At 47.5% G+C, this 26,984-nt stretch overlaps 1 protein-coding gene across 5 annotated transcripts in view; it reads left to right on the plus strand.

Annotated features, from left to right (window-relative positions):
* Positions 1-26,984, plus strand: part of ZBTB7C (zinc finger and BTB domain containing 7C) — a 154,879-nt gene that overhangs the window by 94,785 nt on the left and 33,110 nt on the right. Inside the window, exon 1 of one of the 5 annotated variants that reach the window (XM_064404015.1) lies at positions 7,647-7,726. The exons of the other annotated variants lie outside the window; for them this stretch is intronic. The gene's annotated coding sequence lies outside the window, so the exon portion shown is untranslated. Of the gene's footprint in view, positions 1-7,646; positions 7,727-26,984 lie in introns of those variants that run through there. 5 annotated transcript variants of the gene reach the window in all.

Below are 26,984 nucleotides of genomic sequence, written 5' to 3' on the forward strand. Positions count from 1 at the left end.
TGACAAACATGAGCTGTATTTCCATCTTTTAATTCCTCCTCTGGGTGACTCTTGGGAGGATTCCCATTATTTTACCCATGACTGATGGCAGGCAAGCCAACCTGTTCCTCAGGCCATCCCACTTGCCCCTTTAGCAGATCAGTGCAGTATTTTCATGCTCCCATCCATCTGGATCTTCCCCGGTATTCCAAGATTTATTAAAAATTAACATCAGCAGGCCAGAGAGCTTCTCAGCCAGCTGTTGGAGGGCTCTTGGGAGCAAGTTATCCAGGCCTGCTGATTCAAAATTGTTTATTGCTGGTAGATGCTGTTTAACAACCTCCTTGGTTACTAATGGGCTGGAAAGTACTTCATCCTCCTCATGTGATACAAGCACCTCATCCTGCCTTCTTTCCAGATGCAGAAATATTGATTGAACACTTCTTGCCTTTTCTGCATCATTACTCTTCTCCCCATCTGAGGCTTTGCTGCTGATTTATGCAAAGGCATTGTAATATTGCCCGGATTGTTGGCCGTCCCTTCCCATGTGCAGCTGAACACGTTGGGTGCTTTGCTCTGTGACTCTGCACAGAGCAGCAGTCCCTGCTGTTTGGACTCCATTTCTGGGAGGGCCATTCCTTGGCTTGACACCAGGTAGGACCCTGGAAGAGACCAGAAAACCAGAAAATTCCTCTCTCTGCCCTCCATCACTTTACATTCCTTAAGGAGGAGTTATGAATTTGCAGAGGCACCTCCAAAAGCTCCAAAACTATCAGTCTTGCCAGAAAGGATGAGATTTGCCCCCAAAACTTTTGTGATTTTCTTAAGTGGTGGCCATTCTACATGAACCCCCATCTCCATGCTGCCATGCTAATTTTGGGTTAATCATCCCTGGATCTACAAGTCCTCATCTCTCCTAGCAACCTGTGGCTGCTTGCTCTCTCCCCTGACCTAAGACAGAGCTGCTGTTTTTTTTTCTCCCATCTTACTTTTGCCATTTTCCTTTCCTCCTGTTTCCCTAGCTGTGGGTTGTTGCAATAATCAATCCCACATCTTGTGGTGAGGGGTCAGATGCACTCAGTGGTGGGACAGAGATTTTCCAGGGTGTCTACTTCCCTCTGGTGAGAACCCACCTGGAGTCTTGTGTCCAGCTCTGGAACCACCAACATAAGGAGAAAGTGGACCTGCTGGAATGGTCCTAGAGGAGGCCATGAAGCATCCAAGAGCTGGGGGCCCTCTGCTCTGGAGGCAGCCTGGCACAGCTGGGGCTGCTCCCCTGCACAAGAGAAGGCTGCAGGGACACCTGAGAGCCCCTGCCAGGGCCTGCAGGGGCTCCAGGAGAGCTGCCCAGGCACTGGGGACAAGGCCTGCAGGGACAGCACACAGGCCATGGCTGCACTGCCACAGGGCAGGCACACATTTTGGGATGTTGGGCAGGAATTGGTGGCTGGGAGGGTGGGCAGGCCCTGGCCCAGGGTGCCCAGAGCAGCTGTGGCTGTCCCTGGATCCCTGGCAGTGCCCAAGGCCAGGCTGGATGGGGCTTGGAGCAGCCTGGGACAGTGGAAGGTGTCCCTGCCCATGGCAAGGGCAGTGGAACAGGATGGGCTTTAAGGTCCCTTCAAATCCAAACCATTTTGGGATTCTGTTGTGAGATTCTGTGAGAGATGTTCACAACTCTCATACTTACTCATAGGATTGTAGCATTCATATCTCCACTTTGGGAAGAGAGGCAAACTGTTTTAGCAGAAAAACGGTTGGTGTGATGAGATGCTCAGAAACAAGAGCTAAACATGTAAAGGAAAAAAAAAAGGAAAGAAAATAAGTGCAATTTTTTTATAATGAGACTAACAAAATTCTAGAAGCAGTTGCCAAAGGATCAGGACAAGCCCCCTTGATCTGAAATCTTCCAGCCAAGATTGCCTCTGCTTCTAAATACTGGAGGGCAGGCAGGAATGAGAGCCTAGCTGCAGAAATTACTGGGTGAAGTCTTTTATTTTGTATGAAGCTGGAGGGCAGAATGCATGATCATGACGGTCCCTGTTGTTTGAAAATACTGGTATGAAATAAACCTTTGTTTTGTAGCCTAAACTTCCTATGAAGTGTGGTCTGAAATCCATGAGTAGGTTTAACATGGATGTCAAAACTTTGAGTAATAGAGTGATGGATGTTTAAATTTTGAATAATGGAGGAAAAAAAAAAGAAAAAGAAAGTTTTGCTGTAAAGTTTGGGATGAGGCTGCTTGGGGAGAAAAGATGGGAGCTGTGCAGGAAAATCCTCCTGCACCCAGTGAGGGGGGATTGAGCAGCTGTGTTCAATATTGTGTGCAGCTCAGGTCCTCCCTCCCGAGTACAGCGTGAAAGCAGTGGAAATAAAAGCTTGGCTTTTGCTAAGGAAAAGAATGACCCACAATGTCAATTTCTTTTCTTTTTTTTTTTTTTTTTTAATGTGGGAAGAAGGGCTGAATTCAATGTTTTCCTTTCTTGCTCCATCCTGCTGCAACGCTTCGCTGTGCGGCCAGGCAGGCTGGTGAGCAGATAATGAATCTGCCGAAATGTGGTTATTGATACAGCTGAGATCATTATACCTGAGGGTCTTGTGAGCTTTCCCATCTAAAGGGGCATTTTTCAGAAGGTTGTGGTCATGACATAAACAGTCCCATTCCGTCTGAAATCTCAGCTGGCAAAGTCCTGAGCCCGGGAACATTTTTTTAAAATACATTATCAGGAAGGTAAATCAGGTCAGCTGCATTTTTATTTTTTCTTTCAGCTAGGAGAAATGAAATGGTTCATTTGCCTCTCACTATTAACGTGATGCTCTGCAAGGAGCTGTGGCCTGATCCACAGCTTTTGAAAGCAAAAGAAATTTGTTTCCACCTACATCAGGGAGCTTCTGTGGAATTTCCTATTCCCGGGTAAGGATAACTTTCCAGTTTGGGAAGGAAAGCAAGTGATCTGTGCAGAGTGTTACCAGCACTTGAAGGCTGAAATGCTGGCAATGATGGACCATTGTCTGTGTTGTCCTTAGCCCATCCACGTGTGGGATGGTGTGAGTGGACCCAGCGAGGAGCTGTGGCTCATTTTGTGTGAGAGCAAAGGAAAAATAACCTGCCGAGAAATTACGAGGCAGAGAAAGCTTTTCAAAATTGCAGCTGGGACTGTGAATTGCACAGGGAAGTTTAAAGTGATTGCAGTGGAGGTCAGGCTGCTCTCTGCAGCATCAGTAGCATCTGAGTCTTTGCAGATACTCTCCTTTCCATCCTGCAGCAGACTGTATTTGGGTTTTTGCCACCCATCTCACTTTTGGTCTGAGGTGCTGGGCAAGTTTTTTGGCATTGGGGATGGTGACAGATGTAAAGTGAATGATCTGAACCTCCTTGGGGGCTTTCATCTCACCCAGTGTCAGCTGCCCTGGGTTGTGAGAGGTATCCCTGATAAAATTATGCATCAAGCCATCAACCCTGAAGAGAGAGCTTGTCATGCCTTTTATTGTTAACATCCATTTGTGTTTACATTTCATTTTATTGCCATTGATTCTTAATTGCCCTCACCCGGTCCCAGTCCTGCACCAACACAAACTGAAGCAGACTAAAAAATCTTTCTCAGTGAAGAGAAAGTGGGGACTGAAGCATTAAAAGCAAGTAAAGTGACCTGTTGTCGTGGACCTGCCGGTGACAGGGGGTTTGGAAAGGCATGGTCTTGCAAGTCCCTCCCAGTTTAAGCCATTCTGAGATTTTTTTTGACTAGGATGTTGTCTTCAGGCATGTGTTTTCTAGCCAAATACTGGTTTAATGGAAAGTTTGTGCACAAGTTTTGCCATATCTGTGCTAACATGAGATCTTCCTCATACCCTGAAGCTGCACAGGACCAAGAAAGGCTGGGAACTGTGGATCACTAAAGATTTGGGAGCTCTGGGGGGCCAGACTCTGCATTTCCAGGCCAGGGAGGCAGGCAGGAGGTGGTCAGGGGGACAGCTCTTCCAAGAGTTTCTCAATGAAGCCATATGATGTATGAAAATCCTTCCATCTAGTTGCGCATGTATTGTGTAAATATATGTATTCATACACCTGTTAATATCACCTTGGCTCCATCCAGCCCTATTCCTTGAAAGAAATCCAACTGTGCTTCTATTCTTTGAGGAAGCTGGGTGGAATAATTGACTGTCCTTCTGCTGGAGACAGTGGAGCCTCCCTGACTCCTGCATTCCGTTACAAAACACTGGGGATCCCTCAGGATCAATCTGGGTTGCAGCCATTAAGGTTTCAAATATGAAATCACTGAGGCTGTGTAGGGAAAGCACTTCTTCAGCATTGGTTCTCACTGGTTTCCTGTAGAGCTTTTTGGGTTTTTTTGGATAAGGGTACTTGTGGCAGCAGTAGCTTTCTATCTAGACACATCCTGGGCCAGCAAACCTGCCCAGTCTTCAGTGAGATTTAGCAGGAGGAAAATATTTTTATGGGTTCCATTTCTTAGCAAAATCAACCTGTGAAAAAAAAAGGTGGGTTTTTTTTCATTATTTTTACCACCACAATTTGGCAATGAAATAGGGATGTTTGAGGAGGAAAATTATTTTCCTTTGAAAAATGTGACTGATGCAGCAAGTCTTGTTGCGAAAAATATCTTCCTCTAGCTCTCAGAGAGCTGTATTTACTGAAGCTGACTATTGGGCTCCAACTAGAAAGTTTAAAATCACCTAAAATCTGAAGTGCAAAAGGAAAATATTGTATAAATTCACAAATCAAAAAGAATGCCCAAAACTCTGTCAAAAATTATTTTGCCCATAAAAATCTTTACACTTGACGATTATTTATTTATTTTTCTGATTAGACAAGCTTCCCTCAAGTACTCTCCTGTAAAGTTTTCAATTCAATATACTTGAAATTAGAGTTTTTCTTACCTATGGTAAACAATCACTGCAGCGTTTTTAATTATATTTTTACTAGGTGTTTCCTGTTGTCTTTGTAAATCAAGGTGGGGTCTAGCACAACCTTTTCTTCTTTTTTTCTCCTGCTGTTCTTATTTCACACCTTCTTAGAAGTGCTTTATTTTATTCTCATTTATAGTGTAGGAGACCTGTTCAACCTTCCATTAATGCTGATCAAAAAAAAAAGAAAAAAAATGAGCTAATTTCATATGGAAAAGGGCAAATAATTTCCAGGGTTCAGTGGGGACTTAATTGGTCTGCAGTGATTTTCGACTCAAAGTTATCACTGAGATGTTTCAATTGTCACAGTCCACACCCAGGTATTTTTCTGTATTAAAGTACTGGGTTTGGCTTGCAAGAATTTGTGGTTGGAATAGTTTAGGCTAGAAAAGCCCTCAAGTCCAACCATTCCCTCAGCACTGCCAAGGCCACCACTGTCCCATGTCCCCAAGTGCCACATCCACACAACTTTGAAACCCCTTCAGGGATGGGGACTCCACCACTGCCCTGAGCAGCCTGTGCCAGCATTGGACAGTGCTTCCAATGAAGAAATTTTACCCAATATCCAATTTAAACCTCTCCTGGTGCAACTGGAAGACATTTCCTCTTGTCCTGTCCGTGTTCCCTGGAGCACAGCCCGACCCCCCCGGCTGTCCCCTCCTGGCAGGAGCTGTGCAGAGCCACAAGGTCCCCCCTGAGCCTCCTTTTCTCCAGGCTGAGCCCCTTCCCAGCTCCCTCAGCCTCTCCTGGGGCTCCAGCCCCTTCCCAGCTCCGTTCCCTGCCCTGGACATGCTCTGACACCTCCATGGTGCTGATTATAAACCATCTATAAACCCTGATTATAAACCATCTTGAGAAGCAGCAATGTGCTACTGAAATATTTATATTAATATGTATTCCTATACATATAGCAATGTGCTTTGCTAACATAGGAGAGATGTAATTTTTTCTTCAACACATTGGCTTTGGTGAATTGATGAAGGAAAATCCTTTTCACGGTGTGGGGGGAAAGAGTTAGGTTTCGTGGGAAGTGAAGAGTTGCATGGTTTTGTGCTTGAGGAGCTTGGGTGGGTGGTTGCACGGGTGCTCCCATCCCACAGGGGATGCCAGCTGCAGGAGTACCAGGAAAAGCAGTGGGTGGCAATTGGTGTTCCTCTCCATGCTGACTTTGACAGTCACTGGATGCTGCCCAAGTTTTGCTCTGCCCTTATCTGGGGCCAGACACATTGTTCACTCCGACTTCATGTACTGATTTACCCAGACACTCCTTAGAAACCCAGTAGTCAGAGGAGCTGCAGATAGTGCTTTGGGTGTGGGGATGGAAACAGCATTAATGTTTTTTTCCCTACAGACTGAGAAAGCGTGTAATAAAAGTTTCAAAAGTAACCGTGCACTGAGCACGGAGCTCTTCCAAGCCCTGTCTGGGAGTGCCAGGTTGCCCCAGGCTATCTTACACTTGATTTTGCCTTGTGCTTCAGAAAGATTTCCCTTGTATAAACAATTTTGGTTGTGATTTGGGATTTTTTTTTTAATGTGCCTCTTTGGAGGAAAACCATCGGAAAAGCATGTAATGTGGAACTCAGTGTCCAGCTGCTCTCATTGAATTTATTGTATTAACAAAAAAACATCTATTTCCTTGTTGTTACTATACCTGTGCCAGAAAGTAACTAGCATTTTATGAAATGCAGTGCTTTATTCAGTGTGACTGCTTAATTTGGGGCAGAACCTTAAGAATGAGCTGTTACCAGGGCAGGGAGAAGAGGAGGGAGCCCAGTTCTTATCACTCAACACGATGGCCAACCCTTTGGGGTTGTGTGCACGCCAGGGAGCTGGGCTTAGCCAGGCAAGGCTGCTCATGGCTGCTGAGACGGGCTCCTGAGGGGTGTATCTTCCTCTAGGAACATCTTTGTGGCCAGGGGTCACAGGAGATGCATGTGGGATGGCATTGTTGGCCGTCTGGTGCAGCTGAGGTGGCCAGGAATTGGCTTCCAAACCTCAGTGCTGGGCATGGGGCTTGGAAGCCTCACACTGGGCACTTGGGAAGGTTTTTCAGGCACCCATTCCTTGGGGTGGACACCTGGGTTTGGGTCTTGTCACCAGGGCAGCTCAGTGGTTGGGGACTTGAGTAACCAACCTCCCGGTCTGAAGATATTTTGCCCCCATCTTCTTGCTTGTTTGGGTCATTCATGTGCAAACCTGATTTTTTTACTGAATTACAGCCAGTTATTTTTTCAAAGGAGGCAGTTTTCACCCCCCTCCCTACATTTACCCAACTCAGATGGGTGCAGTTTGCAGGAGAAGTGGAGCAGATCATAGGAGAGTCAACCACAAAGTGACCTCTGTGGGGGCAAATTGGGGGTCACCAGTTACACCAGGAAGGGGATTGTCTTACTTGAGCAGAGAACAAAAAGAATGAGATAAATATGCTTTAAGAAAAACGAGATTTAAAAAAAAAAAAACCCTTAAAAAATAGTTAAAAAAATCAAAACCACAGCAAACCCCCAAGTTTTTCTTTCTGAAGAACTTTTTGTGCTGGTTTAGAAAAGGAAACTCGAACAGATCCGGTAAATATCAGCCTGTGTCCCGTGTGTTGTTTAGACCTTAATCGTACAGGTGGACGAGTAGGGCTTGGTGCCAAATACTTTTGGTTTAGAGGGAGTGGTGGGAGTGAATTCTCCCAACCGCTCCTAGAAAGGCTTAACTTTCTGCACACAAATCAATGACAATCTCTGCTTGGCTGCAGACACCCGGGGAGCGACGCTGCCGGATTCCCCGCGCAGCCACGGCAGCCGAGGGGCGGACGAGGGTCGGCACCTGGAGAGGGAAGGTGGGTCAGATGCTGTCTTTTTTGGCTTCTGAAATATGTGATTTCTTTAGTTTTTAAATCCTCCCCCCCTGCTTCTCCACAGCTTTTAGGGGCTTTGGAGGATATTGAGGGGAGGGAAAGGCGCTTGAATTTATTGCTCAGAGGCTGATCGTGCTCATGTTGGAAATCTTTGGCGTGTCGTAGCGATCCTCTGTACTAATCTATCGCCATTTACACGTGTTCTTAATTGCTGTTTGAACTCAAACCCGTGAATCTCTGTCTGATTTCCTTCCTTGGTATCTTGAATCTTTACCAAGCTGGGAGATTTTGGCTGTACATCAACACCTGTACGAAACTGTACGATACTACCTCTCAATTCACGGGGCTTGGGCTTTTTTTTTTTTTTTAAGTCTAGCTTAGTTATATGTTTATTTGCTTTAGATAGGAAATACCAGTGCAAGAACAGATCTGCCAGTATGTCCAGCTGTGTAGGCAGAAGAGATCTCATGAGGCAGTTGATTAATATTTAAAATTAAAATAGAATAGAATAGAATAGAATAGAATAGAATAGAATAGAATAGAATAGAATAGGAATATATATTAATATAAATATTTCAGTAGATGGAAATATATAACAGATACAAATATACATCTATAATTACACAAGATAATATTCTATTATATGTTTTTAATACTTGTTTGTTAGTATTTGTGTTGAAGGAGTTTCTGTTTCAGTTGTTCTTTGCGGAAAACTTGCGAGAAAAAAAATCCCATTCTTGTCTTGAATAGTTAGAATGGCTTGGAAGATTTAATGCTGGCAGAAAAATTGTGATAAAAGACATGCTGGGAAGCATGGTCGGGAGGAGGTTGATGCTTGGTGCAGGGTTAAGCCCAGCTCAAGCTGACCTGCTCCACACTGCCCATGCTGCAAGTGGGGCTTGCATGGGGAAGCTGCAGCTCCTTTATCTGGAGACCCCATATCTAGAGCTTGGGTGTAAATCTCAGTCGATCTGAGGAACTTTTTGCTTCTTCACTGGCAAACGGGATGCAGCAGGGCAGCGTGTTATACCTAGCAAAGCGCTTACATTTTTAACGGCTCCTTCTGGAGATGGAACTCAGTTTCAGCAGCACAAATCCCCTCTCCAGCTCCCCTGACCCCTTGCAGGCAATTCCCAGATCCGCACCGTGGATAAAAACAGCAGCGGTGGTTTTGTTTAAGGTTGGGCTGAATGAAAACAGGAGGGGAGGAATGTGCTCAGCGGAGGAGGAACCGGCGCTCGGCCATCCCGGAGCGCGCTGGGTGGACGAGAACGCTCGGCGCGGCCATGCAGGGACCTGCAGCTTCTTCTGCCCCCAGAAAGGGGATGTGGAACCCCCCTCCGGTTCACTCAGGTGCAATATTTGGGGGAATGAAGCTGAGTAGGACTTTTTCTTTCCCTCTGCTTGGTGGAAGTGGAATCAGAGAGTGGTTTCTCCTCCTGAAAGGATTTTGACGTTGCTGGGTCTATCCGAGAGCTCTTTGCAGGGAGCGATACCATGGGCATGGCCAACCCTTTGTGCCTTCACCATCTCTAGCACCCCACATCAGAGAAGAAACCTTTTATAGGTTTCTCGGCACATATCCTGATGTATCCACGCCAGGACAGCCCAGCAAGACTCCTGGGAAGTTAAAGGAGATCTCTGCGGTCTCTCCCTGGTCTTCCGGTGCCTTCCATCACTCCCACCTCTGCAGCAAGGAATTTCCAAACCCCTGATCCAGAACAGGCAGCGTTTAACACTCACTTTTTGCCTGTGCTTGACACTGTTTACTTCAGGTGCCAGGCAGTGAGGAGTCAGACCCAGCGTGTTTGAGCACTGAGCAAGCATTAGCTGGAGAAACCTGGGATTTTCCAGCAAGCCCGGGGCTGTCCAGCACCTAACTCCCGTAGCCTCCTTTGAAATTCCTCCTCTAATTAATAATTAAGTAGCAAGTTTCACTGACATAATTTCAGAGCTATTGCTCTTAATTAAATAACGAGTTATTAAAATAGTTACAAAACTGGAGTCTTCCCTTCCCAGTTCACAGTCCTGGTCTTTTTCCCATTAAGTGTCCCTGGTGGAATGCTTTTATACACTTGGAAGAAATTAGAAAAGGTGAAGGATCTCAGACCGCAGAGAAACATGATATTGTTGAGTGTGTCTGGATGATCTTGGAAAAGCAGGCAGTGATGGGAGGACTCATCCCTGCCCTTGCCAGTGCCCCTGCCTTCCTGGCAGGAGGGAGATGGGAATACGGAATCCAAGATGGGTCTCATCTGCATGTCATTATCCCCCGTAATATTTGTATTTTTTAATATATAAATATATATTAAATATATATTTATATTAAAAATAGAAATACATAAATATTTTTATAAATGCAATATATTATATATTTCTAAATATACACACCTGTATAATGTATCTTTTTGTGTATAATACCTATTATAAGTGTGCATACAATATAAAAATTAGTATATTTATAAATATATACACCTCTATAATGTATCTTTTTGTGTATAATACCTATTATAAATTTACATACAATATAAAAATTAATATAATGTATGTGTATGCAATTCCATTGCCATTTAATGTTGGAGAAGGGGCAGCCAGCACCCAGCTGCACCCTGCTGCGGGTCAGGTCAGTGAGGTAGCTGCATGGTTTATTTTCCTTTGCCTGAGAAAGCTTTAGTGATGAATAGAGGGAGGGGATCTGAGGCTGGGATGCTTCTGCCAAGAATGATTTGGAGGCCTCTTTATATTAGTCAGAGCTTTTTTATTCCTTACTGGAAGCCTGAGAGGAGCTGCGTGCCTGATGGCAACTTTGCTCACAGGTCTGCATAAGTCTCAAGTATCACTCATGTGAGCAGCTTGCCTTAATTATAGATTTATTTCTTGCTACTCTTGGATTGCCTTCTTCCCTGTTCCTCAAAAAAATGCCCTTGCACCTGAGGAATGGGTGTGTGGTGGTCCTGAGTGATTTTTTTTGAGGTGGGCGAAAGGCCGCTGTTGGTTTTGCAAGGGACTTGATGTTCTTGGCAGCTGCAGAAGAGGAGGAGGAGGGAATGTCCGCACCATGAAATCTCTGCGCCGTCTCCATGTGGGTTCAGGCAGATGTTGGGGCCGTCAAAGGACTTCCACCTCCCAGGCAGAGGCAGCAGCCCAGCACTGCTGTCCCCCACCCTGCCCTGCCTAGCAGGAAACCAGTTTGGGAAGTGCCTCCGTGTTGCCTGCGGATGAGCCAGCCCAGGAGGAGGAAGGAGACCACTTTGGATTGAGGTCCTGGCACTGCTGGGAGGAGGCAGGGTGGAGGGATGGAGACCAGCCAGCTTCCTAACTATGCAAACAACCCACACCCATGTTCAGTGTTTATCCCTGCCGAGCCCGTCACCATGGTATCTGGGCACCTTTTGCCAAGGTGAGCTGAAGCTGATGGAGTAGATCCTCAGCCAAACCCCAGGCTCTCTAGGCATGTGCCTGGGAGGTCTCCTAGATCAGCTGGATCTTCCAGAGCTACTGCAGCTGGGATAATCCCAATCATTTTGCTGCTGCCTTCAGACCCCCTGCTGCTGCCTGCCTGGCTCCTGTTGCCATGAGCTCCTCCAAGCAGGTGCATCCTCACCTCTGCCATGGGATTTCTTTATCTGTCACACCACAGTGCCAGGTGGGCAGCTAGAGAGGGGGATCCACAGGCCCCTGGGCTGCTGCCTTCATGCAAAATTTGGGCCCTTTCTCCACCGTGTGGCTCTGAGAGGGAAGAGGAAGAGGAGGAGGAAGAAGAGGAGGAGGAGGAGAAGAGAGAAGAGAAGAGAAGAGAAGAGAAGAGAAGAGAAGAGAAGAGAAGAGAAGAGAAGAGAAGAGAAGAGAAGAGAAGAGAAGAGAAGAGAAGAGAAGAGAAGAGAAGAGAAGAGAAGAGAAGAGAAGAGAAGAGAAGAGAAGAGAAGAGAAGAGAAGAGAAGATGGAAAACTAAAACAGCAAAGAGGGAGGAAAAGCAAGAGTATATGTTTTTCTGCAAGTCTATTTAGCTTAAAAAAAAAAAACCCCAAGAATTTCTTGTTAGGGATGTTGAGCAATTTTAAAATGGGAGATGTCCCCTCCTACCCTAACAGCAAGTCACTGTCCCAGCCCCTCACTGAGGGGGTGTGAGAGGGGATGAGCCACATCCGCTCCTGTTTCCAGTGTCCCTCCAGATCTTCTCCCCAGCCTTGCAGGGATGCAGACTCCTGGTGCAGCTGCCTTCCCTCCACAGAAATAATCATTCAGGGAATGAAACTCAAGGCAGCTGTGGGGGGATTTGGTGGCTTCTCATTTCCAAGTGGCTGCCCAGCAGTTACATTATGGCTGCTGCTGCAGTCTGTGCTGAGGGACAGAGCTGCTGGGAGGGGGTCTGGAAGCCCACTTCAGCTGGGATTAGTGCCTCCATGTCACAGCTAGATGCTGAAGAGGAATGAGCTGTGAAAGAAATGGATCAGAATTGTTTTCCTTTGTCTCAGAAAGATTTGGGTGGGAAGTGACTTTGAAGATCATCTATTCCACAAACCTGAAATGGGCAGGGACGCCTTCCATTACCCCAGGTTGTTCCAAGCCCTGTCCAATGTGGCCTTGGACACTTCCAGGGATGGGACATCATCACTTCCAACTCTCACTGCTGTCTGTCGTTAGGGAGATCTTTCGTTTCATGTTGAATTCATTTATGAGGTAACCTCCTCCATGGACAGGAGGCAGATCCCAGCCTCTTCAAGGTGCTGGGTGGCTTTGGGAGCTGCAAGGGAACATGAGAACCTCTGAGTGTTGCAGGGCTGTGATTTACTTCCTGGACAGGGCCTGGTTTACTTTGGGCAATTTATACCCTCTTAGTCATGTCTGAAGAGAAATTAAAGAGATTAACTCCTCTGAGCCTTAATTTCCCTGGATGTAAAGTAAGCCAGTAGCTGCATTCCAAGAGTCTTGGTTTGACTTTGAGAGGTTTTGGAGATCCTCTGGATACAAGGTGGTAAAGTGGATGCTAAGTTTAGTATGGAAAGAGGATGACAGATTTTATGCTTGTGGCTGCAACAGAGGAGTCAGGTTGCAATATTCCAGCCTTTCCACTGTGCACATGCACTTTCCAAACAGTTTTGTTGCAATTAATTACAGTGCAATTAAAGCAGAACGACAGTGCTAACTAAGGGCAAAATCTTGTGAAACAAATGGTGTTTGGGCTGATTTTGTAATTGCTCCAGGTTCCCCAGATACAAATTACAGTGTCAGGGCTCCTGATTTATGGCAGAGCAATATACACGCAGATAACTCAGGGCAAGAGCTGCCTGTGTGGGCTGCAGATGCAGAGGTCCATGTCCCTTCAGTTCTCCTTGTTGCTGACCCGTGAAGGGCGGGTTCTCTTTGAACTGTCCCTTGGCCAGCAGGACACAGGTGGCACCAGCTGTCCCTCTCTGCCTCATGCCCAAGGCCTCTCACAAGGTTTCCCCTCCAGGGAGGTGTGGGTGCTGTCCTGGGTGCAGCTCCATTCCGGGCAGAGGGGTACAGCCATGAATGGGGATGTGCTGGGCAGAGGGATCCCCTTCATCCGTGCTCCAGCTGTGGAGAGCATGGCTGATGATCCAGGACCATGTCCTAGGAAGGGCAGTGTCTGGAGCACAAGTCTGATGAGGAGCAGCTGAGGGAGCTGGGAAGGGGCTGAGCCTGGAGCAAAGGAGGCTCAGGGGGGACCTTGTGGCTCTGTACAGCTCCTGCCAGGAGGGGACAGCCGGGGGGTCGGGCTGTGCTCCAGGGAACAGGGACAGGAGGAGAGGGAACGGCCTCAGGCTGGGCCAGGGCAGGCTCAGGTTGGATATTGGGAAATTTTCTTCACAGAACGGGTGATCAGGGATTGGCACAGCTGCCCAGGGCAGTGGTGGCATCCCTATCCCTGGAGAGAATTTAAAAGCTGTGGCACTGGGAGCATAGGTCAGTGGTGGGCTGGGCAGTGCTGGGAGAATGAATGGTTGGACTCAGCAGGATTTTCCAGCCTGAATGGTTCTGTGATTCTACCAAGTGGTTTAGCCCTTGGGTCCCAACCTTACGTGCTTGCAGAAGGTCCCTGACAGGGTGAGCAGGCGAGGTTTGGCACTGCTGAATCACAGACCAGCCCTGCTGCTCAGTCCCTGTCTGTCTGTCCTCTGGGGCTGTAGCAAATCACGATGGATCACAGTGACTCAGCTGGGAAAGGTCACCTGCAGAGGGAATACAGAGGTTGTGCCCTCACCTGCTTGTCCGAGGGGTACCAGGTGTTTTGTTTCATGGATTGGTTCCCTCTGCCCGTGCTTCCAGCCATGCTGGGCATATCTTGCTTTGTCTTCATGTGGGAAGTCCCTTTCCAGATTAAAGAGCTGGAGTGGGTGTTTTCTCACCTGTAATCAAAAGGAGGGAACCTGTGACTTTTTAGCAAAGAAATCCTGTGTTGTGAGTCTTTAGAGGTTGTTAGAGTTAAAGCATTTTATGAAATCCAAACAAAAAAACCCCAGATAATTCAGATATCACTATCTGGATTTAAAAAATAAGTGATGCAAATTTCTGAAAAGGTCACAAGATCAAGCAAAAAATGAGGTGAGCTTAAAGCATCACTTTTTTGTAATTAAGCCCTTCTGTTTCAATTTTTGCCAATGGACAATGGAGTTGGGGCTGTGAGTTGATCTTCCAGTGCTGCCATGAACCCACTTGGTCGCACCAAGGGTTCCCCTCAGGGTCATAAAATGAAATCATACAAACACAGAACAGTTTTTGGAAGGGACTTTCAAAATTACCTAGTTCCAACCTCTCCGAGGACAGCGGCACAGACAGCTTCCACTCTTCCACATTATTCCAAGCCCTGTCCAGCCTGGCCTTGGGCACTGCCAGGGATCCAGGGGCAGCCACAGCTGCTCTGGGCACCCTGGGCCAGGGCCTGCCCACCCTCCCAGCCACCAATTCCTGCCCAACATCCCAAAATGTGTGCCTGCCCTGTGGCAGTGCAGCCATGGCCTGTGTGCTGTCCCTGCAGGCCTTGTCCCCAGTGCCTGGGCAGCTCTCCTGGAGCCCCATGAGGCCCTGGCAGGGGCTCTCAGGTGTCCCTGCAGCCTTCTCTTGTGCAGGGGAGCAGCCCCAGCTGTGCCAGCCTACCCTCTTAGGAGAATTTTCAGCCATGGACTGCTGATCTCTTCACCAGCCACCACAGAGTGCTGTGGTGCTCACGCACATCCTTTGCTGTGGGTCTCAGGTGTACCTGGAAAACCAAGGTGGTTCTCAGCACCACCCCAGCTGTGGATTGGAGTTGAGCATCCTCCCCCAGCACGCTCTGGTGTTGGGTACCAATGCTTCCTGCACACATCCCACCATCAGCTGGGCTCCTGCTCTGAATACTAAATCCTGAGACAGAGAGAAGCAGCCCGAACACTGATTAATTTGAGCCTGTGCTGCTCTTATCCTGGTTTCAAAGTAATTGTCTCTCTTGTCCACAATTTTCTCTCCTTACATTTCACTGCATATTTATTAGGTTTTTGTGAGGCTATCTGCAGCCACATTAAACCAATTTACTTCTTGAAATGTCTGACCTTTGATCTTCCAGCCACTGCCTTTCGGAGCCAGAAAAAGAGCCTTTAATAACGTGTCACATGAAAGGCTTGCTGCAGAGCCTGTCACTTGCACACCCCAACTCCAGTTAATAAACTATCGGATGAATCAATTATTGCCTCATAATTGTTACCTATATTTTTGTGCTAAACAGGAAGAATATTTCCCCTCTCTTCTCCCAGTCGCTTTGTAAGGCGAATGCGTGCAAAGAGCTACAGCTAATATTTCTCAAAAAACATCCTCAGTCTTTGCAGCCAGTTCTGTTCTTGGCAGACGTGTGTTGGGGGCAGGGGGGTGATTAGCAGAGACATTAGACTATCTGTGTGCACCTTATTTTCGGAGTGCCTGCAGCATCCCTCTGTGCTGTGTCTCCTGAGCCCCTCCAGCTGCCCTCTGCAGCAGGCACAGGAGAGGAGAGGGGTGTTAGTGGGTTGCAGAGTGCTTTGCTGGGGGTAATTCAGATGTTTTGCAGGCAGCAGCAGTGAGGCAGGGCTGTGCCTGGACTTCTCCATCACAGCAAGGCTGGAAGCTGCCACATCAATGACTGCACTCCTCAGCATCACCTCCCAGCACCTCCTGGTGTCCTTGTGCATCAGGGCTGGATGCTTCTGTGTCATTGCTGAGGGACAGGCATCCTGCTCCAGGGGGATGCCTCACCTTCTAGTCCATGGAAAGGACAGACTGGGGACAGGCATCCTGCTCCAGGGGGGATGCCTCACCTCCTAGCCCACGGAAAGGACAGACTGGGGACAGGACCTCTTTCAGTGGGCTGTTGGCACTATTGGCATGTTAGGGGTCAGAGCACCTCACATCATGGTCTTGGCTGCATCCAGCCACACCATGTACCTTTTATTTTGCATTCCAGTTATGTGGTTGGAGTGTCAAATGTGTTGTCCCTTACTCCTACAGAGCCATAGAGCTCTTGTTGTGAAAAATCAAGGCAGATGTGGCCAAACTGCTGTTAAAGTAAGGACTTGGGGTGGGGTGGTGGGGTGCAGTGTAGCTCCCTTGGGGTGTCTGCAGCCTCTGCACACAAAACACTGCTGCCCCAAACCCTAAGAAGACACTGGGTAAGATCCCTTTTTTTTTCAGGCTGCTATCTCTCTGCATCTGGTTTAGGCTGCTGGATGGAGAATGTTGTTCAGGTCCTCATGGAAACCAGAACATCCATGAGACCCCAGGGGTACAAGGAGCCCTATGCTCAGGCTTTGGGGAGATGTGCCCCTGGTAGGGACACATCTTTCCCACTTCTGCTGAAATCAGCAGCAGAGCTGGGTTTCACAGGGGTGGAACAGGCCAGTGAAGTTTAAGCACAGCAATTACAGTTTCTGTCACCCACAAGGTTTTCTGATGCATCACTCTGGAACAACGTCTTGCCCAGGAGCTCCATTTCACTCCCAGTGACATCTCTCCAGGGCAGGAGCAGGCAGCTGTCCAGAGGGTACAGATCCATCCTGGAGGTGGCCTTGGCAACACACTTCAACAGCTATGTATTATTTATTTCCCCTGACTCTTCTCATCTCTTACATAGTTGCTTAACAGCACCAGCCTTTCACAAAGGGATGGAGAAAGGCTGAAAAATGCAGAAGGCAACCCAGGTCTTCTCTCTCTGCTTTAATCTTCCCAGGTTGACTTCTCACTTGGCATATGGGGAAGGCTTCTGACATCCCCAGTCTGCAGAGCACCACAGCACTGAGCAGAAGCAGTCTTGAGTTTCAGGGGAAGGAAAAACCCACTGCATTGCTCTCTGGCACATCTGTGCTGATTTGGCTCTGTGTGGACATGATTTCAAGCTTGTAGGTTTCAGCCTCTTCAGAAAGGCTGAGATTAATTGCTGAAATGAGAAATGCTAAAAAGCTGGGTGAAGAAGAGGTGGAGAGAATGAGGGAAGCATGAAAATTCTCTGGGTTGATAATTCCTTGTGTCAGTCTTGAGTTTACTGACATTCATAGTTAAGATTGTTCCGTAGGAGATCATCTGCTGGGCTCTGCCTGCCATGGAAGCTGGGGGAGGCAGAAGTGAGCCTCACTGGGGAATCATAGAAAAATGAAGTTGTTCAAGTTGGAAAAGCCCTCCAAGTTCATCAAATCCAACCATGTCCCCAGCGCAGCCAAGGCCACCACTGACCCGTGTCCCCAAGTGCCACATCCACACAGGTTTTAAATCCCTCCAGGGATGGAGACACCATCTCTCTCCTGGGCACTCATTGTAATGACTGGACAGTACTTTCCATTAAGAAATTCTCCCTAATTTCCAACCTAAACCATCCTCTGGCACTGCTTGAACCTGTTTCCTCTGCTCCTGTCCCTGTTCCTGGGAGCACAACCCGACCCCCCAGCTGTCCCCTCCTGTCAGGAGCTGTGCAGAGCCACAAGGTCCCCTCTGAGCCTCCTTTGCTCCAGGCTCAGCCCCTTCCCAGCTCCCTCAGCTGCTCCTCATCAGACTTGTGCTCCAGACCTCCATGTTATAAGTTTCAAGGCAAATCTCAAATTTGAGATAAGATTCAGATGCCCCTGAAGACCTTAATAAACTTCCATGAAAAAAATAAATGTGCCAAACCTTACTCTATTCATTGTTGATTGCATTTTGGATAGAGGCAATTAATCTACTTTCCAGCTTTAATCCTGACTCACACCTTGCTTCTTGCTTTCTGGGCAGGGAAAATGTCATGATTGGGCACACATTTTATTCAGGGCTCTTTCCAAGTTGAGGAGGTTAGTCTGGAATAAGACAGGGATGGGGAGAAGTACCTCTGTTAGTTCTTCTGTGGAAAGCCACATGATCACATTGACATGGAAGTCCAGGAAACCCCTGCAGAGACGTCCACTTTGTCCTTGTGTATCTCAGAAATCAGCACTTTGCTTCCAGGTATTTCAGCAAAGAGAGCCCTGGCATTGTGGGTTGATTCTCTTTAAAATGATGCTGTCGCTTTTGCCTCTTTTACATTTAACATCCTGTGGTACCTTGGAAGGACCACCCCAGCTCAGGTGCTGTGTATCGTTTTCCAGTCCTAAATCCATGAATGCTCAGCTTGTGGCTCTCACCATACCCCATCCAGGTGGGCAAGGAGAAATTCAAGCCTTTTTGACCTTCAGCTTTCCTGCTGGGGTGACGAAATTAATACTCCCTGCCATACCTTGGAGGGATGCTGCTGGGATTAATTAGTTAATAGAACAAATCTGGCTCGCCTGCCTCCGTGAGGGCGTGTGGCTGAGTCTAACATTCACCTTTCCAATGACCACAAGGGACCTTGGGTCTCTGTGGCTGGGATTTTGCCATGACTTGGGCGGGAGCATCCTGTGGCTCCTGCCAGGACCCACCCCTTGGGTGGCAGAGGGCTGAGGCTGTTGCAGCGATGCCGCGGATGCCTCCCTGCAGCCCCACACCGCATAGTTCCAGGCTCTCGCAGTGCTGCCTCTGCAAAGGTAGATTTGGTTTCTATTAATAAGGGGATAATAGCACGGGAAACCTGGCTGCAGGATGGCCCGTGCCCAATTACTGCGGTCGCTGGGCTACAGCAGCCGCTTCCCTGCAATTATCCCACCGCGCGCCAGCACAGCACAGCCCTCTGCGTTTTATTCTTAGCAACAGAGCCCCGGGCAAGGTCAGGGGGGTCCCTGCAGCGAAAGTCTCTGGCTGGGGGATGCTGGGGTTGAGGTGGGGGATGGCAGAGCCACCTCAGTGTCACCTGCTGGAGATGAGGCTGGTGGGGATGGCAGTGGCGCACCCCGTGCCCTGGAATATGCAGTGATGAGGCTGGCAGCAAAGCAATGCCCTGCTTTGTGCTTGTGCCCAGCCAGGCAGTGCCAGAGGAGTCCTGGTAACTCCCAAGGGGCATATTGGCTACTGTGGGGTTCATAGCAGTCAGCCTTATTTTTTGGGGAGGCACAGAAATCCCAATCCAAGCAAAATGCAGAGGTGGCCTTGGCCACGCTGGGTTAGTACTTAGACCTGATGATCTTAAAGGGTTTTTCCAACCTAAACAATTCTGCAATTTTATGATTTAAGGCTGGATGTGATGCTCGGTTTTGGCCCCAGTGTAAAATGAGTTATATGGAAGCTCTGCTGGTTTGCACCCACTTAGCAAGCCCATAGTGGAATTAGGGGTAGGAAGGGCAGGGGATAGTCTGGGGATTGAGATGTGGGAAACCGGGGTGAATTTCTTTTCCAGCACATTCCCTGTACATCTCTGAGAAGTCACTTTCCTTCTTCATCTGTCAGATGGGTGTCCATAAACATGGTTAATGGCCTGGCAAGAAGGATACAGGGAGAAGAGGTGCATTCCAGACAGGGGGATGCTCAAAGCCAAGCCACCCAAATCGCTCTAAAAACACAGAAGGCCCTTCTTTAGCTTGTGTTGGCTATGGGAGAAAAGATGAATGAAAAATATGTGTTGAGGATACAAAGTGATGCTTAAAGGGCAGGAGTAAAGCCTTTCTGTGAGAAAAGTCCAGCTCAAGCCTGTGCTGTTTCAAATTAAGTTTTTGGTTTCCTAGAGGCAGCAGACAATGGTTCACTCAATTCTCTCCCCACTGTCATTAAAACTCGAGTGTGTTGTCTGGATATAGTATTTTGCCCTACCTTAAGAGCTCTAATCTTTTTAGGACCATTTCTTGCCGCTATCTGCAGACACTCGAAAGCCTTCTCAACCGCGGAGTGAAATACAATCCCTGTCTTGGGGAGCTTTCCCTCCCCTTTGTCTTCTGCACAGACAGAGGGAAAATTACCACTTAACAAATCTGCCAGGTCTGAAATTTTCTCCCCCCCCTCCTTCACCCCTTTTGCAGCTATCATTTGTCGGGGGTTGCTTTCTCCCAGTACCATCTGCCTTTTGCAGGGAGATGGCGAGGAGCGTTTTATTGTTTGCCGAACAATTCCCTGCAATTTGCTGCTCACTATTTCTTTTGGGCTCCTTTAATCCCTTTTTTCACTTTCTGCTGCTTATTTTTAGCTTGCACGCCATTTGTGTTTGTTCCCCAAAACTGTTTATATTTTTTAAAGCCTCACTTCGTTGGTAATTTTTTTTAGTATCCCTACTGCCATGCAAAACCCTCCCTGTTCTGCCCTTTCCCCAGCACCCTGCCAGGCTGGGTGGTAGATGGGACAAGCTATCATTCCCAGCTTCTCTGATTATCTCTGTTTTTCCCTGGAATCCCACTCATCTTTCGTGCCCACATCATTTTGGTTTCACCCAGTGAAAATCCCAGCTGAGCTGTGGAGGTGCTGAGTGATGCCACCAGCACAAACCTTGCCAATCCCGGCTCCCTTTGGGTGATTTACTCTGTCCTGGTGCACTTGAACATCCTCTGCCTTTGCCAGGTGCCAAAACCCTGCCAGGGATGGGCTGAGCCACCTGGCTGCTGGACTGGTGCCACCAAAAATGGGGTGTGAGCTCGAGGTTCAGCACATGACAACCACCTGGCATACATGATTCACTCAATGGTTTGGGTTGGGAGAACCCTAAAGGCCCTGCCATGGGCAGGACACCTTTCACTACCCCAGGCTGCTCCAAGCCCTGTCCAGCCTGGCCTAGGATGCTTCCAAGGATGCAGGGGCAGCCACAGCTGCTCTGGGAAACGAAAAACTCCCTCATACCTAGTCCAAATCTCCTCTTCTTTAGTTTATCCCTTGTCTATCACAACACCCCTGCTAAGAAAACTTTGTCCCTGTCAGAACCCATGGGGTGTCCCTGACCTGGAGCCCCTCTGAGCTTTAGGCTGCCTCTATCCTTGAATAAAGCTGAGCCTTAGATGAGAGATAGTTCAGGCTGATAGTCTAGACAGAGGGCTGAGTTGGGATTTGCAAAAGCTAACATCGAATTTTGGCTCTGCCAAGGGCTTCATCCATGGCCTTTGCAAATCATCAAGTCTCTCTGTTCCTCTTCTGCACAAAACAGGCAATCTCTTTTTTCCTTCCATTGTTTCATTGTTTTTTTGGACCACGAGCATTTAGGAATGGATTATTCCTTCCTTGGTCTCACTTACACAGTGCCTTTAAGGGAATAAGCATCCAGCTTGTAGCTATAAGACACTGGTGCAGTTTAAATGGTCACTGCAATTAATAGCAATACTAATAATAACAGTAATTGTCGTAGTAGTAGTAGTAGTAGTAATAGTAATAATAATAATAATAATAATAATAATAATAATAATAATAAAACCTTGCCCAATAGAAACTTCGTCAGATCTGAACATGCTCTGAGCCATCATCAGTAAACAATATATTGGATATTTTTATTTCTTTGCTTGTATGTGCACCGGTAGGGCTATGCCTCACTCCTGTTATTCAGTGCTGCAGCTGGAGAATTAAAATCCATCTTTTCTCCAGCCCCCTCTCAGGATTCAGAAATTGGAGCAGGAGTTTTATTATCTGTACAAACATCTCCTGATCTGCCCCAGTTAGCTGCCCTGAGGGCAAGTAGCCACGTCCAGCATGACCCCCTTGTTCCTGAGCTACCCAAGCTGTGTCTGCTGTGCCAGCCAGGAATATATATTTCATTTGTCCCTGGTGGTCCCGTCTTCTCCCTCATTAATATTGCAGCAACCATTCCTCCCTGGGAGCACCACCTGAGCCTCCCTTCTTTAGGCAGGTAACTCTACTAACCATATTCTTCCTACAGACTCAAAGCCACTGCCTTTTTCCTGGGATCACTCAGAAAGTAGATTTATTTCAATCACCATTTCTTCTTCTTTTCTTTTTTTTTTTTTTTTTTTTTTAATGATCAGGTGGATTTATGTTGGGAAACATAACTTAAATTATGTTGGAAAAACAACTTGAATTTCCTGACTTCAGAAATTGTTAGGCATAGGTCTGGAGACACTTTCATTTTGCTGCTTTTTTCGCTTTTCCTGGAGGTGCAACCCCAGAGCTGCATCTTTAATTGCTGTTTTCGTGAGCATCACAGCAAATGCACTGTGGTTTAGAGGAAAAAAAAGTGGGATCTCTGTTAATAACCAACACATCTCACTGCCGATATCTCAGACCAACAGAACAGTGTTATTTCTCCTGTCTCCTAATAACAAACTGATTTTCTCTGTTGTCTTTCAACATCTGATGAGTTCTTGCTCCCATTTCCCTTTAATAAGTGCTATTTTGTTTCCATTATTACTCAATAGTAAAATCTTTTCCCGGCAACTTTACCAGAAGTAGATTTACAGCTGTGAAAATAAGCTTGGGTGTGATGAGATCTTGTCGTTTTATTATCTATTAAGTGCCTCGCATGACTTTGTTGTTATCAAAATGTAATTATGCATTTAAATAGGCCCATCATCTCTGTTTGTTGGTTTTTGGCTTTTTTTCTCTTTAGGAGGGAAATAATGAAAAAACTCCAAAATCAATGCTTAATATAACTCCAAATATGAATGCCACTGACTTTGCTGGCCTCTTCTAGGGGAAGGACAGAAAATACTGTGTGCGGATCTGCCTGGGGTGGCGTTCATGTTAAGACACATCTTTGGTTTGGTTTTTTTTCCTCCATGCACATGGAAAAAGCCGTCGTTTCCTGGTTGGAGATACGGTATTTACCGATCCGTGCGTGGCGCTGGATGTGAATTGTCGTCGGAGGTTCTGGGCGTGGGCGAATCATTGTATAATGCCCACACCCTTGGGGTGGCTTAGGGTGTGGCGTTGTCTTTGCCTCGCCGTGCAGTTCTAAGATGTATTATTACCCAAAAGCAACACGCCCTTCCGTGCCTCTTTTGTTTTTATTAGGGATAGCTCTGAGCCAGCGCTCCCAGCACCTGGCAAAGCCGCCGCTGGATGTAACTTAGGCTTGCCCGGGCTTCCCACTGGGATTCCCTGCGGAGCAGCTCTCACCGCCAGTGCTTAGGGGTGGGAACGGGCCAACTGGGGCACCTCCATGGGCTTGATGGCTTCTAACCAGTCTGGAGTGGCTGAAGATCCCGAGGAACTGGGCTGGTCTTTCCTAGGCTGAGCTCCCAGACGGCGCTTACCTAGACAAAGCTTTCCGTGATGAGTAGCAGTGGGATAGTATTTATGTCAGAAGTGGATGGGCCAGGAGAGGATTCCCCTTTGCAGTGGGCTTGCAGCCTGATCCCTGTTTCTGGGCACTTTGGCTGGAGATGCCCTGTGTGAAGGCTTTTGAACCAGTGAGCTGCTCCACCTCAGTTTCCCAACCGCGTGACAGCTGCTCAGCTGCTTCTCCCACATGGTGCAGGTCCTGAGGGTGGCCAACACAGCCAATTCCTTCTTCAAATGGAGCCATTTCTTTCCAACTGTTCAGGAGAGAAGTGTCACAGTTCAGAGCCCACTGGATACGTGCCCACATTGCCTTTTGCAGAAATACACCCCACAGATGTCACATCTTCTCCACCCTGGCACAGCCACTGTGGTGGCTCTTCCACCGTCTCCACCTGGACAGCTCTCAGGAGCATCCCTGGTGCCGGTGGTGATGCCCATCAGTGCTGACTCCTTTGCTCACCTTTAGGCTGCTGCCACTTCTCCAACCACCCAGCTTTCCTTCTGTGAAGGGTTTTATTACTTTTTCTTGCCTGAAGCAGGGGGCCGTATTTAAATGAAACACATCCAAGGCAAACTTGCAGAAAAGTCTCACCTTTCCTGTGCTGCATGATTGAATAGGGGGGCAAGAGATGCAACCCCCTTATTAGAGTAATATAATTTTCCATCTCAAATAGGAACCAGGGGTGTTTTAATGATTGGGCTCATTAGGTGGACTTTCCACTTAAAGTGTCTGTCTGGCAATTAAGTCTGGAAAAAGCATGACTGATGACCACACCTTCTGTGACTTAATGGGGAGTCTGAAGGCTGATCTTATTATCACACTGATACAGTCTGTGATAAAAAAGAATTTAAGATACTCTCCAGAGATTTATTTGCCCATTAGGAAACTGCCAGGAGAAGGTTAAGGGAACTCGTAAGGTCAAAGCTGAACAGAGGAAAGTACTAAACACTTGGGATACAGGTGGGCAAAAACAGGAGGACAAGATTTCCATTCTTGGCTTCTCTACTGACCTGCCTCATGGCCTTCACCAAGTCACTTTCTTCCTGTGTTTTTTCCAGTGGGAGCAGTTGCCACCTTGTTGGGCCCTGTGGTGGCCCTGCAAATTCTTGATGTAGCAGCACCATGTCTTTGGCTCAGTGACACAAGTCCCTGCTGCCATCCACTGCTGGATGAGCACGTGGAAAAAGTGGTGTGAAGTGGAAGGAAGCAAAGCAGTCAGTAGGAAAGAGGTGGTGATTAGGGCAGGGAGATAAAAAAGGCAAAATTTCTGTTCTCCTTCAAGAGGATCCTCATGGGTCCTCAGTGATTTCCTCACCTATTCTGTCTGCTTTAAAACATGACCTACTGTAATATTTTACTTAAATGTGGTGTTTAAAGGACTGGAACTTATTGTAGAGCTTACTGTGCTGGCTTCAAACCTCCTGTTGGGTACCATTTTACTGACATTAGCTTGCCATAGCTTGTCAGTGATTTTAACTCTGCCGATGGGTTGAACGCCCCAGGATAGAGGAGCCGACTCTTCTGGCTTTGTACTTCACTTTAGCTTCCTTAAGTACAGTGAGGAGAGATAATTCAGCTAAATACGTTTCAGTACAAAGTGAAGGTTTTGATGACAAAAGAACTGCTCTGCGTCTGGGTCAGTTTTGTCAGATTAATGGTGGAATTGTGAAAAAATGGAAGCGTTTCATTTCAGCATCTACAAAGTGAAAGTCTTGACTCTCACAGGCAGCACGATTTGTTTAACTCAACATTTGCTGTGTTTTTGATTAAACAGATGCCTGGAATTTAGGAAAACATTTTGTTTCAGGCTGAACAAGTCAATTTTTAACATTTTTCAGTTCCAGAAAGAATAAGTTGTGTTCACTCCCATCGTTTTTCTCCTGAAAAGCCTCCTCCACTTCCCTCTGTATCCTTTGCAAGGGGGTCTTGCCAACTCCAGCCATCTCATCCATTAGAAAAACAAAGAGTCCCAGACTTCTCTTATCATCCTTCCACTTTGTCTTCCCTCTGTGCCAAATAGAGTGTTGGGAGGCAATCCCCCCACCCCTCCCCCCATATACTATTTAGATTTGTGTGGAAACTAAATAATTCAATATAAAGGCATTTGCTCTATGTCTTTAAGGAATCCTTTTGAAGTTGACTCTTTTGACCTTCAAGGCCCTGCATAATTTTTTCCTTCTCCGTTTTCCTCCTCTTTGTTGTTCCCCGTGCTCCTGTAATCTTCTCTCCTGCCCGCTTCCTTCACCTCCTCCCACCCTGCTCCATGACTCCATGTGTTATCTGCTCCCTCTGTTTGAAGCACGCGGTGGCTGGTGCAGCAGCATCCTCCTCTGCCCCACAAGCCTTCATCTCACCCCTCTCTGTGAGGAGCCTCTCCTGCCCACCCTGTTCTCTCCAGATGATGTTTTACCTGCACTCTTTCCACCCCTCAAACTGCTTTTTTTGTCTCCCTCCCATTGGGAAATGTTCAATTAGGGGACCTGCCTTAATCTTCTGGCTGGCCAAGTGCAATACGTCCACCCACAGCTTTCAGCAGGGGATGGGCTCCCTTCCCTCTCTCTGGACAGAAGTAGGGCTCCACCCTCCCGTGCTTATGCCTTGTAACTGTGTGAGCTTCCTGAGCTGAATCCACATCTTGTCCATCCCCGCTGACTTTTCTGCTTTCCCTGAAGGTGGCTGGGGGGTTGTACGTTCCCACACTGCCCACACGCAGTGGGGTCCTGCGTCCCCTGACCAGACTCTGCGATACACAGAGGTTGGAGTGATTCAATTAAAGAGGTTTCAGACAGTGAAAAAGAACCCAAATGTTTAGGTAATGTGTAAGAATTGCTGGAGATCTCAGTTTTACAACTTCAGGGAATGTTTTTCTCTGTTTTGCCAGGAGTTGCAGCATTCCTGGGGTGAACAGGAGGACTCAGCTGACCTATCACAGATTCATAGATTGGTTTGAAAGGGACTTTTTAAGCTCACCTAGTCCCACCCCCTGCCATGGGCAGGGACACCTTCCACTATCCCGGGTTGCTCCAAGCCCTTGTACAACCTAGCCTTAAGCTTTTTCAGGGATCCAGGGGCAGCCACAGCTGCTCTGGGGAAACCTGTGCCAGGACTTCACCACCCTCAGTGTAAAGAATTTCTTCCTTCTTTCTGGCTTCAATGGGACAAGCAGTCTTCTTTCTAAAGAGTAAATAAAGCTCTGAACAAAGGATGTGTACACATGCACACACAGAGATTTCATGGAGATATTTAGGCATGGGAGTGCTGGTAGTGGAGGGGAAGCCAAGCTCTCACCCTGCATTTATCTGGGCAAGGTCTTCCTGCTTATTCACCGGGAGGGAGGAATATGGATTTGCTCCTGGTGGAGGTAAATATTCACAGTGATTTCACAAGGACTTGCACTCCTCCTGCAGCAAACGTGTGAGCTGAGAAAGGGCAGCAGTGCTAAGCTTCATGAGGACCTGCTCCCCCTCCTCGCCAGGGTGCAGAGTTCATTTTTCCACTGACGCATCCCTGACAAACGCCCAAGGAGAGCTGGCATGGGCAGCCAAGTGATTGTGTTGTCACGGCAAAGACTAGTGAAAGAAGAGCAAGATTTATATCGTGGCTGCTCAGAGGGCTGGAGAGAAATGGCCCAGTGCCAGGAGTCATGCAGGCATGGCTGATAGTGTCTTCAGTCTTCTGCCAAGTGTGGG

Source organism: Passer domesticus, chromosome Z, assembly GCF_036417665.1.
Source record: "Passer domesticus isolate bPasDom1 chromosome Z, bPasDom1.hap1, whole genome shotgun sequence".
Classification (NCBI taxonomy): Eukaryota; Metazoa; Chordata; class Aves; order Passeriformes; family Passeridae; genus Passer; species Passer domesticus.